Raw genomic sequence first — 14179 nt, forward strand, 5'->3', positions numbered from 1 at the left:
CAGGCGCCACCTAAGGTTCAAGTTATCCACTTCCAAGGCTCGATTCCCAGTCACTCCACCGCTCCATCAGAAAGCAGGATGAGACGCTAAGACAAGGCCAAGAATAGGAGATGATAAGGGGCAGAACACATCCAGCCAAGACAGTTAGACCCCAATAGTCTATTAGGTTCAATTCCTCTGAATTGCTGAATGAACGAAAAACACAGCAACAAAGCAAAAGCTTGCAGAACAGTTAGCAAACCCCGCTTCCTTTCTCATATCCTTCCGCCGCTAACAGCAGACTCCCCTCCACACAGCCTCCAACAGCTCTACCAGACCCTCCCGAGGCTGGAGCGGGCTTCACTTCAACGTGATTTTAAAAATGCAGACGCTGAACCACCTGGAAGTTGTAGCCGGGTTTTCCAAGCTGGGAGAGCTCTAAGAGATCAAGTTTAAGTTATAATTCCCAACCAAAAAATCCTTCATCTCCTTTCAAAATATGCACGACCCTGAGGAAATAGCAAGAATAACCTAGTAAAAGCTTGTGTGAACTTTTTTGGGAAGAGGATTTGGGGCTTGAAGGGGTCGTGCTGTCAAAATGTTACAGATCAGTCCTGGAGTAAGTCTTTGATGTCATAGACCAAAGAGCCTAACCCAGGAGCCCAGACTGGGTGCCCAAGGAGACGTAGCCCGTGGGAAGACAGCCGGCTATGACCCAGTTTCCCTGACTGCCAGCTCCCGTCTCTCCTCCCGCCTTCCACCCCGTTCCTCTTTCTGTTATAAAGAAATGTTCTTTGTGGCACCATTTGCTCTTCCCGGATCTGACCCATGCCGTTGCTGATGTTTTGCTCCCTTACATTTTAAGCACCTTCCATTTGCCTGCTTTCCCTCCCCCGATGACGCCCACGGGGCTGTAATCTTCTCACTTCCCTTTTTCTATTACCACCTCACCTGGCCTTTGCTCCTCTCTTTTCTGTTACACATGGCGTGTCTCTGGGTGCCCTTTGTCCTCCCGCTCTGATTTTATGAGAAGTGTTTATTTCCATGTTTTCGGTATTTGCCGGGATGTATTCTCACCGAGCTGATGGCGAAGCCCTTCTCTCTCAGCGGGAAGCTGTTGCTCGGCAATTACGCCTGCTGTCTCCCTTTTCATTTTCCTTCAGCTCGCGATGAAATTGTGCTTCCAGAAACCCCATGAATTCTTTCTGAAACTCTTACGTAACCCAGTGTATTCAGCCATTTCTTTTCCATCCATATATTTTTTATGTTTGGCTGGGCATTTGGGCTCATTTCCCCTCCAGATAATTTGGTGATGATTTGATCTAAAGTTCCTCTCAGTCTGTTGATGATCTCCGCCATCCCTGTGGGTGGCTTCCGTGGCCATCAGACTCGGCTGATACTTGAATCATCTGCTGCAGAGAGAGTCTACCATGCCAGTTTTGTTCTTTGTGAGTCTGTTTACTGATTTTGTTGTTTGTTTGTTGGGGGGGAATTTTTGCTGCTGTTGTATATTTCTGAGAGGGAGAAGGAATGTTACTGCTGGACACACTCTTTGGGCTAAGGTCTAGCTAGCATGCGTCCTTGAATGTCAAGTTGAATTCACTCTCTCTTTAAAGAGCAAAACTCTATGTGTATTATGTTTCTGGGAATGATTCTAGAATATCAGAATTTTATTACCCAGCTTTTCATTACTGTAACAAAATATCTGGGATGAGAACTTAGAAACAAGGATGGCTAATTTTGTCTCACAGTTTTGGAGACTTCAGTCCATGAAGGTGGATGGCAGCTGGTTGTCTCCGGGTCCGTGGCATCATGACGGGGAGTACTTAGTGGAGGAAGAGACTCACCTCATGATAGTGAGAAATAAAAAAGAGAAGACTGACCTGAGTCCCAATAATCCCTTTCAAGGACACACCTCCACATGACTGAAAGACTTCCAATAAGGCTCCACCCCTTAAGGATTCTACTACCTAAGTGTGGGCCGGGAGACATACCTTTAATGCATGGGTCGTTGAAGGTGACTAATTCAAATCATAATGTGGAGAGTATTTCACCAGAACTGATATACAGGTTTCAATATATCCATAAACAGACCAGCACTTAAGCTGAGTCATCAAGTCTGCCTTCTCCATCTACACAGTACCAGCCCTTTCGCCCTGCTCTGCTCTAGAAGTCAGGGTTTCCTCACTAGAGAGGACCACTGTAAATCTCAAGGCAGAAGTCAGGTCCTTACAGTGCCAAGCTGGAGTTCAGAGGAGGCCAGTGGAGAAAAGGAAAGGGGCTGGGGATGCGTGACTGAGAAAAGGAAAGAGAGAGCAACTCAGGTCCTGGTGGCCCTTTCTTTGAACTGTGACTCCATAGTGAATGTGACTTAGGAGCACATGAGATACTGATCAGTGGCAGCCACTGGATCTTGGAACATGGAAAGGACAAATTCATTCCAAACCCCACTTCACAGAGAGGTAACACAGGCCTCTCCAGGTCGGCCCAGCTATAAGGCTAAAAAGACTCCACAGAGTACATAACAAAGCCTTGCCGAGGCGTGAGGCAAGGCCTGGGACCCACAAAGCTGTCACAATGGCACTGGCCTGTAACCTACTCATTCTCCTCCAGGTGCTAACGCACCCTTGTGAACCTTGAACCCGTTCAAAGTGCAAGATAGATCAACAGGCTAATATAACCGGGTATGACAAACTCATTGATAAGCCTGGGGGTGTGGCTCAATAGTGAGTACTCGCCTTGCCAGTGTGAGGCCATCGATTCTGTCCACACCCCTGCAAAGAAAAGAAGGAAAAACCCTCAGTGAAATCATTCCAGATTCTCTATTATAAAGAGCTTTTGCTGTTCTTGTTGGTTTCCCAGGACCCACACCTGGACGTTCACAACTGTAATGGCCCATAGCTAGGCAGGACATATAAGCGGGACTTCTGGAGACAGAGAGAACTCTGGGAAGAAGAAAGGGGAATTGCCAGACAGATGCAGAGGAAGCAGGATGGGCAAAATGGAGATGAGGTAACAAGCACATGGAAGAACATAGATTTAAAAAATGTGAGTTAATCTAAGTTATAAGAGCTAATTAGGAACGAGTCTAGGGTAAGACCAAGCTTTCATAGTTAATAATAAGTCTCTATGTCACTTTTTGTGTGCTGGTGGCTCAAAGAAAAATCTGTCTACATGTGGTGTCCAATGTGGGGGCTTAAATATCCAAACATAGGGCCTGAGAAAGCTAAGGAAAGTTCTGGACAAGGAGCCAGATGTAGCTTCCTAGTCCATCAGTCTCTCAGGTGGGCTGGTGCTTAGAGACATAAATAGGCATGGCTGCTGGCTGCTGCCTGAGAGCTGGAGCCAGGAGCCAGCAGCCAGCACCGTGAGCTGAGCTGAGCTGAGCTGAGCTGAGCTGCATGGCGGCTGACATAGCAGTTTAAGATTTGTTTCATGGACTGGAGAGATGGCTCAGTGGTTAAGAGCTCTGACTGTTCTTTCAGATGGGCCCAGGTTCAATTCCCAGCACTCACATGGCAGCTCACAACTGTCTGTAACTCCAGTTCCAGGGGACCTGATACTCATGGTGAAACACCAATTCACATAAAATAAAAATAAATTTTTTTTAAAAAAAAGATGTGTTTCGTGTGATCAGAGAATGCTACAGATACTCAGTGAAGACAGAAAAAAAACTCTAAACAGGTTACAGTGCATTTAAAATGTGTATAGATATAAAAAAGAAAAGAAAATGGGTATAGACAGTTCTAGAAAAAATAGTTTATAAATAATAAGATAAAGTCTTATTTAAAGAGAGAGTAAAATAATATAAAAAAGGATAATCCATGTAAAGATGGAGAATACACAGAGTCTGGATCCTATATGGTATCTTGTTAACTTTAAATTTTTTAATTGTTAATAAGCAAACAATAGCTGCTAAGAAACATTGGACTATAAATATTGCTAAATTAAACCAATCTATATTTTTTTAATTGTCTTCAAAATGGAAGTCAAAAATATGTTACATTGGGGAAGAGATTATGCTTTTGTTTCCACAGGAAACAAAAGGCATTGGATTCATTCAAGATTGATTGATATCAGATTGATTTGATCTGGGGAGACCCAGCACTGGAGAGGCAGAGCCAGGTGGATCTCTGTGAGTTCGAGGCCAGCCTAGTCTACAGAGTGAGATCCAGGACAGGCACCAAAACTACACAGAGAAATCCTTTCTCAGGGGGGAAAAAAGCCAATTGGTAGGCAGGAGATATAGGCAGAACTTCTGGAGAGAGAGAGAGAGCTCTGGAAAGAAGAAAGGGGAATTGCCAGCCAGATACAGAGGAAGCAGGATGGGCAAAATGGAGATGAGGTAACAAGCACATGAAAGAACATAGATTTAAAAATATAGGTTAATTTCAGTTATAAGAGCTATTTAGGAACAAGCATAGGATAAGGCCAAGCTTTCATAATTGATAATAAGTCTCTGCATTGTTTTCTGTGTGTTTTGTTTTGTTTTGTTTTGTTTTGTTTTGTTTTGTTTTGTTTTGTTTTGTTTTGTTTTGTTTTTGTAAGCTGGCAGCCCAAAGAAAAATCCGCCTACACAGAAACAGATGTGAGAATCCAGGAATCCAGGTATGGTAGAACAAACTATCATGAATCATCAAACAACAATGCTCTCTACACTAGTTTCATAAAACTCTAAAGCATTTTAAAATGCTGTGTTAAAGGGTTTACACTTATTGCTGAATAACTTATTTTAAACAAATGGACTAACATTTAGTAATACTTTAATCTTTACAAATCTTAATTTCTAAGAGTAATGATGAAGATATATCTATCTAGAAATTAGTGGTCAAAGGGACAGACACTGTCTCATGACAGTTTCTCCAGGCTAGTGTTTGACTTTCAGCCTCTCTCCAGCAGGCTAATCCTGGGTGCTCAGATGTTAACTGTGTTGCTGGGAAGAGATCTCCCCAGGGTCAGAGAAGGAAATTTTAGGGCAATCCCCTCCCATGACTTAGGAAGAGCTCAAAGCTTCTGCTTGAATAAGAGACCCATGTGAAAGAGGGAAAAAAATCCCTCAGCAGGTGAAGGTACCACACCTGAGATAGGCTTTAAAAAAACACTCACAAGAATGGGCTCACATGGGGTCTGAACCACTAAGAGAAAAGGCTAAGGACCCTGACAGGTGACCTCCAGACATGGCCACATGGCTGTGAGCAGTGATGAGTCCGCAGACCAGCTCTGAGCTCCCAGGCCTTAAAGGATGGCAGAGCTTGGCAAAAGGCCATTGGGAAGGAGCTGAGGACTTTAGCCTCTGACCTCTCTAAGGATTTGCAGTCTCCTTCCTGCATCCCCCATTGGCCAAACCCAAAGAAGCCAGGGAACCCCTGTGAGAGCTCACACATGCACACAACCTTCCAAAGCACCTCATAAGTGAAACAATTTGAGGACAGCTCAGAAGACCCCAGACATACAAGGATGAGTTAACAGATTGGTAGGATGCCAACAAATGAGACTAGAACCCCAGGTCCAACAACTAAGGAACACACATTTCTTCCCAAGCACACACAGAAAACATGTACAAAAACTGACTGTTCTGGTGGAAGCATCACCTCAGCCCCTGGCACCCACATACCCAAAGAGTCTGGAACGTTCTGGTGGAAGCTCCACCTCAACTCCCCTCCAATCTCTCTCTTCCCAAACCCACCCTCTCAAAGCCCACCAAAAGCCAGCCCCTCCCTGAGGCTGCTGAAGACCATGCCTACAGGGTACTTAAGACCTGGTAGCCATATTTGCCAGGTGACTCTTCCCCAGCCTTTCCAAGGGTCACCCAGGATTGCTTTGCTCTGTTCATTAAACCTGGATTTATTAATTCAGCTTGATTGGCTTTCTACATCATCAGCAGCAGATACCCAGCAACCAGAGATTTAAAACTTATTACTGACTAGAATTCTAAGCCAACAAGCATATGAACAAATGTTCAAAACCCAATATCAAAAAGAACCCACTTTCTGATCACAAAACAGTTTGATGGTGTGAGACCAGATGTCAATGACAGAAAGGTGGAGGAGAGAAATCCTATGCATTTGGAAATTTTAAGAATAACCTTCTAAGGGATGAGGTCATTCGAACACACTTGTGACCAAGGCACTGGACTCATTTCCCAACACCACATCTCAAAAAGAATGGACTTCTAATCACTCTGGGGGGGGGGCATATAAATCTAGATATCTGTATAAAGTAATGAAAATCCTGCATATCAAACCTTGTGGATGTTGCAAACACAGAGAGGTATATATCCTTCCATGCCTGTATTGGGAGATTTTAAAACTAAGAATTAGTAAGCTGAGCATCTCACTTCAACACCAAACAAAAACCAAGAATGATAAAAGTATAAACGCAGAGTTGAAAGAAATAGAAAAACAAGATACAGAAAATCAGCGAAGCCTAGTGTTGTCCTACGATAATCTAAAACTCTTTATGAGGTAGAGCGAGGAGGAGAAAGAAGGAAGGGATTGTCCGTAGTGAGAGTGTATTAGGTGGTTTCATGGAGTCTGATCAAATGGCAAGGTCCACAGCATCCCCTGCCCAGCCTAACCTTCCAGCCTCTGGCCAAAGATGTGTGTGAGGTCCAGGCATCACTAGGTAGGATAAAAACACAGATGGGATGCTGAGCTCCTGGAGTGCAGGAAGAGAAGGTGCAAAGCTCCTGCAAAAGTCCAGAACCTACCTGAGAAGTTAAACAAGGAGGGAGATCGCGCCTCTTCATCTTATCTGTAGCCAGCTCTGTGTTTGTTATTTATGAGGTGGGAACTACCATTTAAATGGGATTTGGGGTGCTGAAGGGCTCTCCATGGTCACAGAAAATCTTTTTGCTGTGCAGTTTGGGGAATTTTCTCTGAGCCCTTTTGTATTTTCCACTTTTCTTTCTTGGCTTTATAATACCTTTTCTACAGGGACCACAAATCCCTTCACAGTGCTCGGCCAGCTCTGTAAAATGGAGACCCATTTACACACGCTATCTCAAGATGTGTGGACCAGAAATAAAGCATACTCCTCACTCACCCAAACCCCTGGGTGTTACATTCACCGAACACTGTGAGCAGTAAAAGGCACCGTGAACCAGGTGCAAAGAGTCATTTCTGGCTTCATAATTACTGAGGGGAAAAGCATTTCAAAACCAGAGGTGTGGAACTAAGGCTTGCTTTTGACGGCAACCCTACAAGACATACTAAATCATTGCCAACCACGCCACTCTCATGAATTAGTAATATTAACGCCAATTCAGAATCCACCTATTTCTGTTTTGTGTATCCCAAACCACAGATAAGCCAAGTTTTTACATGAAAATACAGCTTTTTAAATGAAAATACTTTCACTCAGCAAAATCTACTGAAAACCTGTTTGTTTAGATTTTGTATTTTATGTATGACTATTTTGCTTGAAAAGACTTCTGTGTCATATGCATCTTGTAACCGAGGTCTGGGCCATTTTGACCCACCACATGGGTGCCAGAACTGAACCCGAGTCCTCTACAAGAACAACAAATGCTCTTAACCATTGAGCTGTCTCTCCAACCCATGAAAGTCTTTCTGACTCTTGAAATGATGTCATTAATCTTTTAAAATAGTCTGTGTAGTTGGGGAAAAAAAATCTTTATTCCAATTTTTGGAGATTCAATTCATCCTGTAACTCGAAACATTTGTATTCTTCCTTCCAAGAAACAGTCCCAAAAAAAAACCCTTTCATTTCTTATTCTATCTAAAAGATAAACAGTCTAAAAATGACATGTTCTGCTACTTTCCACACCCACATTTAAGAAATGCCTGTGTATGTAATGGCACTTTTATGGAATTCCAGCACCCCAGGAGGCACAGGCAGGAGGACCAAGAGTTCAAGGCCAGCCCAGGGAACATGAGACCATGTCTAAAGAAGAAAAAGGGACCGAAGTTTAATATTATCCTTGTAGCAGTAATTTTAAATTCTCACTCTGGCCATTTGTAATGACCGTGGCTAGAATATGTATCTATAAGTGAAGAGCATCCTTAATCTCCAGCCACTTCTTCAACATATTAGAACTTTAATTTCATTTTTTGGGTTGAGGGGGGTTGTTTTATTTTGTTTTTTGGTTTTGCTTTTTTGGTTTGTTTGGGTTTTTTTTTTTATTTTGTTTAGTTGTTGTTGTTGTTTTTGGTTTAGTTTGTTTTTTTGAGATAGAGTTTCTCTGTATAGCCCTGGCTGTCCTGGAACTCACTTTGTAGAGCAGGCTGGCCTCAAACTCAGGGCTCTGCCTATTTCTGCCTGTCTGTGCTGGTATTAAAGACATGTACCACCATGCCCAGTGAGAACTTTAATTTTAAAAAGAATTTCCCTGTGCTTTAATATTTGATTATAATGAGATCTCCTAGGCCATTACTAGTCTTTTCTAGATTTTTGAGTTTTTGTCTTAAATTTGGAATACATATATACATATATGTCAGCTTCTGTTTTAGCTTAATGACACAGAAATAAGAAAGAGTATTTGTAGATAATCTCTGAAATTACCCAATAAAAATGAAGCCTCCTAGCCCGACTGACAGCTCCAGCTTTGGTCTCCATCTGACATTAGTATTCTTACTCTCAGACCTAAGACACAGGTAATGTAATAAATCTCCAGTCTAAAGCTCATTTTACATACAAATTCTTCTCAGCTCTTCATAAAAAATTACTATAAGCAAAGTAGCAACTTTTTCTCCTTTGAAATCTGAGCACATTTTCATTAAACAAAATGTGCTGTGATTCTATGACAGGTCATACTGCCCATAGTTTAGACATGGGCGTGAAGGCCCATCTGCACCATACAAGCGGGTCATTGAAATGGAAGCCGAACTCCTGGGTAAGAGCAACACTTAATTTCCACCCACAATCGCAGGACTCTAGCATGTAAATGAAGTGTTCCCTGAACAGGCATTACATGGGCGTTCCCAGGAAGACAGCCACAGTCTGTCATTTCAATGGTCCCAGTCCAGAGGATCTCGAGTCACTTTGATACGACAGACGGTGACAGCTTCATAGGCCCTGCTTTGGGCCACTGGGTCCATGCCCAGTGGGAAAGAGAATGAAAATGGCCCGATGAGTCACCAATGGCTGCAGCCAAGCCCTTCGTCCCAGCTGGCGTAGCAATGGCTTTTCCACATTGGGCTCGTAAACTGGACCCACACAAGGGAGGGTTTTGTGTGGTTTGGCTTTAAGAGGCTGAAATCCAGCCAGTGCAGAAAGACGCCAACCAGCTAACTTGATGTTCGAGTCTAAACCCTCAGCAAGGTTCAGGGGTACTCGCAAAACAGATAGGCACACCCTGGAATACCACGGGGCAACAGTTTCTCGGGAATTATTGCTCCAAGCCTTGTCTCGTATTTAAAGGGTAGAATAGATTAGTGACTCACTTTTTCCCGTAGGGATCAGGTGAAACGGCGTTCTATTCTGTGCCAATCCAGCACTAACAGCTATATATTTTCTCCCAAAAAAAGAGTCCTCATATAGCAGTCTAGTGTCAGCGATCACTTGTTTGTGGAGGAAAGTAGGATCGATGCTGTATGGCAGGGATGGCTTGAGTACCATCAGGTATCTGCTACCAAACCCGGAATGTGACAGGTGCTCAGCATGATGTCGTACAAGCCAGTGTGACACTGGGCATTTCTTAGCTATGGAGGTTGGACCTGTACCACCCAGCCTCCTGCTTTCCTTCTCCCTAGGAGGCTGCATCCGCAGCAAGTCTGACTGGAGGCGGGTATGGCAGACCAGCCGCCACTTTTATGTTCCAGAGTACTCTGGAGTAGGGAGAAGCGAGAAATATTAGCTAGAAAGAGAGACCTAGACAACGAGAAGAAAGACAGAAACACAGGACAGCCTCGGGAGGGCCTGGGTCAAACCCACCAGCCTTGAACTTTATTCCAAAGGGCTTTTTATCACAATGCCAAGGGGAGGAGCAAAGACCTCCCCCTTGTGAGATACAGCCACGTGTAGACCCTTCCAAACACATGCACTCAGGCCCATAGTCCAATCATCCTCTTTATGCAGACCTGCTGGGCAAAGCCACCAGGAAACCCAGATGGGCTCCAACAGGTGAGGATGACATCCACAACACTGAGCAAACTTCATCAGAGAACAGACCTATTTAGGAGAAAATTGCCTATAATTTGGCCTGATTAGTATCATTCTTTCCTGATACCATCAACCCATGGAAAACGCCACCCTGGCTATATTGTGTTTTAAATATAAAAACAAATATCTACATATTGACATCAAATAATGTATTTCCAGGAAATAAGCATATATATGTATACAATAAGCACATACCCAGTATCATGAGAACTTATATATTTGTTTTCCTAGTAGCTCTTTCAAGAGTAAATCTTGATTTCTGCAATTTTTTTTGTAACATTTACTTTTAAATATGTGAATATCAATAATAACCTTTTCTTCATATTTGGAGATGACCTTTGACATGTAAGTTAATGTTCTCTCCTGTAACACAGTGATGCTCTTGGGACTCATTAATGTACAAGAGTTCCCTTTTGCTGTTACACTGAAAGACTTCAATTCAGGGGAAACATGGTGTTTTTTCCTGCTTCCTGGCTTGCTTAGCTTCTGCCCTCGAGGAAAGATGGCCACTGTCCCTGCTGTCACATGTGAGTTGGGATTCTCCAAGGAACAGCACCAATAAGAAGGGATTTACCAGGTTTTCTCACATGATCAGAAGCTGAGGATGACCCACAGTGGCTGTCTGTAGGCTGGAGGAGAGCCAGGAATGCTCAGTGGAAAAAGCTAGACACCCCAGAACAAGAGGAAACAAAGATGTCACCCCAGTTGGAGGCTCTGGTGAGGCACCGGTGGGTGGGCTTTTCAATGGCTGATGTTCTGGGAGCGCTGTGTCCTGCCACGGGAGCAGGCCTGCACTCTGGGGGTGCTGTGTCCTTCCACGGGAGCAGGCCTGCACTCTGGGGGTGCTGTGTCCTTCCACGGGAGCAGGCCTGCACTCTGGGGGTGCTGTGCCCTTCCACAGGAGCAGGCCTGCACTCTGGGGGTGCTGTGTCCTTCCACGGGAGCAGGCCTGCACTCTGGGGGTGCTGTGCCCTTCCACGGGAGCAGGCCTGCACTCTGGGGGTGCTGTGTCCTTCCACAGGAGCAGGCCTGCACTCTGGGGGTGCTGTGTCCTTCCACGGAGCAGGCCTGCACTCTGGGGGTGCTGGGGGTGCGTGTCTGGGGGGGGGGGGGCCACGGGAGCAGGCCTGCACTCTGGGGGTGCTGTGTCCTTCCACGGGAGCAGGCCTGCACTCTGGGGGTGCTGTGTCCTTCCACGGGAGCAGGCCTGCACTCTGGGGGTGCTGTGTCCTTCCACGGGAGCAGGCCTGCACTCTGGGGTGCTGTGTCCTTCCACAGGAGCAGGCCTGCACTCTGGGGTGCTGTGTCCTGCCACGGGAGCAGGCCTGCACTCTGGGGGTGCTGTGTCCTTCCACGGGAGCAGGCCTGCACTCTGGGGTGCTGTGCCTTCCACGGGAGCAGGCCTGCACTCTGGGGGTGCTGTGTCCTTCCACAGGAGCAGGCCTGCACTCTGGGGGTGCTGTGTCCTTCCACGGGAGCAGGCCTGCACTCTGGGGGTGTTGTGTCCTTCCACGGGAGCAGGCCTGCACTCTGGGGTGCTGTGTCCTTCCACAGGAGCAGGCCTGCACTCTGGGGGTGCTGTGTCCTTCCACGGGAGGCTGCACGGGGTGTGCCAGGAGCAGGCCTGCACTCTGGGGGTGCTGTGTCCTTCCACGGGAGCAGGCCTGCACTCTGGGGGTGCTGTGTCCTTCCACGGAGCAGGCCTGCACTCTGGGGTGCTGTGTCCTTCCACGGGAGCAGGCCTGCACTCTGGGGGTGCTGTGTCCTTCCACAGGAGCAGGCCTGCACTCTGGGGGTGCTGTGCTGCACGGAGCAGGCCTGCACTCTGGGGGTGCTGTGTCCTTCCACGGGAGCAGGCCTGCACTCTGGGGTGCTGTGTCCTTCCACGGAGCAGGCCTGCACTCTGGGGGGGGGGGGGGGGGGGGGGGGTGTCCTTCACGGGAGCAGGCCTGCACTCTGGGGGTGCTGTGTCCTTCCACGGGAGCAGGCCTGCACTCTGGGGGTGCTGTAAACTTCCACAGGAGCAGGCCTGCACTCTGGGGTGCTGTGTCCTTCCACGGGAGCAGGCCTGCACTCTGGGGGTGCTGTGCCCTTCCACAGGAGCAGGCCTGCACTCTGGGGGTGCTGTGCCCTTCCACAGGAGCAGGCCTGCACTCTGGGGGTGCTGTGTCCTTCCACAGGAGCAGGCCTGCACTCTGGGGTGCTGTGTCCTTCCACAGGAGCAGGCCTGCACTCTGGGGGTGCTGTGTCCTTCCACAGGAACAGGCCTGCACTCTGGGGGTGCTGTGCCCTTCCACAGGAGCAGGCCTGCACTCTGGGGGTGCTGTGTCCTTCCACAGGAACAGGCCTGCACTCTGGGCCCTGTCTTCTCAGTAGTCATTCTCTCCATGGCCCCGGTCTGCTAGATGGCGCTGCTCCGTTCAGGGTAGGTCTTCCCTCCTCACTTCACCGACCTACATTCCAACTGTCTCAGGAAACCCCCTCTCTGATCCATCTAGGGATATGCTTTACCTCACTCCAGTAACATGGACCACTGAGCTTAAGCTCCCAGCCTCTACCATTCTTTCCCCTCTCCTCTCCATCTCTGCTCCATCAGTGGATTTTCTGTTTCTGAAATGCTTGTTAGAATTAGCCACTCATTCATGTCTCCATTCTACAAATACTTAATGAGCCTTTACTATATGCCAAGTTCTGTCCTGAGGGTGGCATGGGACCCTTTCTTCTGGATGCCACAGCTGGTGAGTGGAGGGATGTTACTTAACCAAGGAATCACACAAATTAGGGCATCTGCGCATCTGAGGAGCGGTCCTGATCAGAAAGGACACAGGCCAGGCGGCGGTCGGCGGCGCACACCTTTAATCCCAGCACTTGGGAGGCAGAGCCAGGCGGATCTTTGTGAGTTCGAGGCAAGCCTGGTCTACAGAGCGAGATCCAGGAAAGGCACAAAACTACACAGAGAAACCCTGTCTCGAAAGAAAAAAAAAAAAAAAAGACACAGAAGACTTCCCAAATAGCTAACAGGTGAAAACGGTGTGGGAAACATTTCAAGTGAAGGACAGCACACACGCAAAGGCCCAGCGGAGGAGAATGGGAAAGTCACAACACGGGAATGGGCCGCTGAGACCCAGGCCTTTGGTCTCTGTGTGAAGAGCAGTGGCAGATAGCTGAGGAGCACGTGACCAGCAGCATGTGGGTGACAGTACACGTGCTTTTTGCAGGTGCTGACTTGGTTACAGAGTGGATGACAATTTGGGCCAGAACAAGTTCATGCATCCTAGTAGGGATGTGGTGTGGAGTACAGAAAAGTGTTAAGAACGGAGGTCAGCCTAGATCCCTGCCTCTTGCCTCTAGGCTGGATCCCTGTGAATTCCAAGCGAGCCTGGTCTACAGAGTGAGTTCCAGGACAGCGAGAGCACAGAGAAACGCTGCCTTGAAAAACCAAAGAATCCAATACGGAGAGAAGCGGATAGGCTAACTTCAGATCTTCAGCCCTCCCTCTCTTCCTCCAAGTCCAGTCCCCCAGTTCTGTAACAGGCTTCCTCCCCAGCCTCCATTTCCTCTCTGACCCATCTCCAATGGATCGCATAGTTCTTCTCTGCAACCTTTCTCCTCCTGATTTATCATTTTATCCCAGTCCCCAACTCCAGCAGGCATTCCCTGGGAGTCTGCAGACCACTCCATGCAAAGGAATTTCTAAATGGTTTTAATTCAAACAAACAAACAAACAAACAAACAGAGCCCAATATTGGGGTAAATGCTGAAAGATCAGAGAGACAAAGGGACAAGCCACTGCCACATCTCACCTCTTCTCACCTCTAGGACTCCTCAGCCTGAAAAGGCTCTAGTTCCTGTCTCCTCACGCCTTATATACCTTTCTCCACCCAGCCATATCACTTTCTTAGTGCTGGGACTGAAGGTCTATGTAAAGGCATGATATCTCAAGTACATAGATTAAAAGCGTGTAACTCCCAAGTACTGGGATTAAAGGTGTGTGCCACCACTGTCTGGCCTCTATGTTTAATCTAGTGACTTGTTCTGTTCTCTGATATTCAGACAAATTTTATTAGGGTACACAATC

At 46.8% G+C, this 14179-nt stretch overlaps 1 long non-coding RNA gene across 1 annotated transcript; it reads left to right on the forward strand.

The window, feature by feature from the left end:
• Window positions 1-976: 976 nt before the first annotated feature.
• Window positions 977-11144, forward strand: LOC114704472. The gene is made up of 4 exons (XR_003736269.2): window positions 977-1427; window positions 4528-4587; window positions 8748-8833; window positions 10585-11144. It is a non-coding gene; the product is annotated as an uncharacterized LOC114704472 (long non-coding RNA).
• Window positions 11145-14179: the final 3035 nt, after the last annotated feature.

This window comes from Peromyscus leucopus, chromosome 4 (genome assembly GCF_004664715.2).
Source record: "Peromyscus leucopus breed LL Stock chromosome 4, UCI_PerLeu_2.1, whole genome shotgun sequence".
NCBI classification, from domain to species: Eukaryota; Metazoa; Chordata; class Mammalia; order Rodentia; family Cricetidae; genus Peromyscus; species Peromyscus leucopus.